Source organism: Pteropus alecto, unplaced genomic scaffold, assembly GCF_000325575.1.
Source record: "Pteropus alecto unplaced genomic scaffold, ASM32557v1 scaffold177, whole genome shotgun sequence".
Classification (NCBI taxonomy): Eukaryota; Metazoa; Chordata; class Mammalia; order Chiroptera; family Pteropodidae; genus Pteropus; species Pteropus alecto.
In genome coordinates this window covers 7,288,591-7,291,157 of record NW_006442207.1, presented here as the reverse complement: position 1 = coordinate 7,291,157, position 2,567 = coordinate 7,288,591, and the positions used below count along the sequence as shown (strand labels likewise).

Here is a 2,567-nt window from a genome sequence, read left to right as displayed (position 1 = left end):
CAGGTGTCATGAGCTTTGAATTCAGGGTGGTTACATAGCCTGAATTAACTTTGAGGACTTGAGTTATATACTGAAATGAGATTTTGAGTAAGATCGATGCTTCTGAATAAGGAGTGTTCTGATCAATTTGTTTTCAAATTAGTTGAAAATTAACTATACACAACCGTTCTTGTTTCTGCTTACATTGGAAGAAATATACTCGAAGTGAACTAATTTTTGTCTTAATACAGAGTGTGGTGACCTTAACTATATCTCTGAGATCGAAAGATCTTTGAAGGATTTAGGATTCTCAGTCTCAATTCTGCTGCTCACATCTATGGATGTAGAATAGGAAATTATTACGGAATATGTCCTAAGTATATATACATTGCCCTTCTCTTTGATTTTTGTTTATGTAACAGTAAATAAAGTAGAACAGAAAGTAGGTTATAATTCTACACATTAACATTCAAAAGAATTTATGCCCTTCCAGCTCTTGTTCAGTTATAGATGTATTCCTGTATATCAGTTATCATGGTGTCAGTGTAATTTTATTGTTTTTTTCCCTACTTAATGTAGCATAATCAGACCATCCTAGATTTTCAAACTAAATCTCTCACATGAATGATTTGATTTTTTTTTTCCACTTTGTCCTAAAAATAGAGGGGAAATCATGTTAATTGAAGGTTCTGGTTAATTGAAGTTCTTACTATACCCATTATAAAAATGAAGGGTTTGGGCAGAGAAGAATAGATTCATAGTCTTGGGCATATTTAATTATTACCTTGGCTTGTAAATAACCTTGTGGTGAAAAAATGCTGTTTTGAAGAGAATCTCAAACTTCCCTTCCATAAAGCAACAAAGACAATTATCTTCACTACTCACTTGAGAGTTGATACAGCTTGAAAGATATGTTGCCTGTGTCTTTCCTTCTGTCGATTAATATTTTCATTCGGCAGGGAATAAACAGAACCGAATGGATCATATTGTGACAGCATTGGTTTCTCTCAGCATTAGCTCTTATTTTGCCATAGGCAGAAAACACATAAAGGCACGACGATTATTTTTTAAAACTGAAGGGTAAGTAATGTAAACACATCTAAGTTGCAATCTTAGCTAAACCAGCATTTTAAAAAGAAGTCTTCGCTGTGGCCACTAGAGGGTGCAATAGACCTAACAATCTAGTATGTTTCCAGTCCTTGCACCTAACTTCCCTTTTCTCAGTCAGTAGGCACCATGTTTGCTGTGAAAAACCCAGAACTTGGAAGCGAAGACATTTAATTTGCTGCTTATCATTCTCCTCCTTCAGTTGTTCCCAACTTTGTTGTACCATCCCACCAACACAAATACTACCAGCAGGGACTGTGATATCCGTGGAGAACACGTTGAAAACTTTTGAGGCGTAGTCTCAGAAAGAAGCTATGATAGAAAATGACAGCTCAGGGCAGTTTTCATACCTGTGAGTGGCAATATAATGCCTCTTTAAAAAATAACTGGCATTTTTTTTTTGTCTATAGCCATGCCACCCTCAACACGCCCGATCTCATCTGATCTCGGAAGCTAAGCAGGGTCGGGCTTGGTACTTGGATGGGAGACCACCTAGGAAGACCAGGTGCTGGTCTTTTAATTAATTAATTAGTTAATTAATTAAAATTGGCACTTTTTGACTGGGGAGATAATTGATAATATCTATTGCTTGTTGACACCTGTATATCAAAGATTATGCCAACTACTTTTTCACATGTTACTTCATTTGCCTTCCCAATATCCCAACAAAGTAAATGATATCCCCATTTTGTAGGTAATGAGACTAGGGCTTGTAGAAAACAAAAAGAAGGTGCTAGTATTTCACCAATAGACAGTCAGATTCTAAAATTACTAGTGTCCTTTCTGTGCCAGACCCTGTGTGGCTCCAGTGTTTTGTTTTGTTTTGTTTTTAAGGGAGAGGCAGTTTCCTTAGTTTGGACTATAAGTCCAGTCATGATGAATTCATGTTTTAATATAAGATGAGATATAGATTTTGGATAAAACATTAACGTTTGATTTGGAAGACATTTTTTCAACAAGTCACCCAAGAACGAAGACATTGATGACTATCTGGAAAGTGGGAATGACCTGTGGTGATATCCTTTAAGATAAAGAACTAGCTCTTGAATCCAACATGACATATCTATACCTTTGCTTAAGATGCAAAAAGAACTTAGGTAGAAACCCTTTATATATATGTAAATATACATATATTTATATTTATATATATATTTACATATATAAAGGGTTTATATATACATAAATATATATATGTATATATATATTATGATTTCCAATGTTGAGGGCACAGAGAGAGGAAATTTCTAAGGGAAGTTATTTTAAAAACCTGAAAAAACTAATCTAGTTATAGAGGTAGTTTTAAAGATAAGAAATATACTGTATCTACTTACAACTTTATTTAGATGAATATACTTAGAGAAAAACTGTATGTGCTATAGATGAGAACAAAGATAAATGCCTTTGAGGAACTTTTGATAGAAAAAAACAATTTGGAAATTCAAGTAGTTTTCAAAGAGATTTTATTTCTGAGATGACCATTA

General features: G+C 34.0%; 1 pseudogene; it reads left to right on the top strand.

Annotated features, from left to right (window-relative positions):
- The first annotated feature begins 1,488 nt into the window (after positions 1-1,488).
- Positions 1,489-1,601, top strand: LOC112470157 (annotated as a pseudogene).
- Positions 1,602-2,567: the final 966 nt, after the last annotated feature.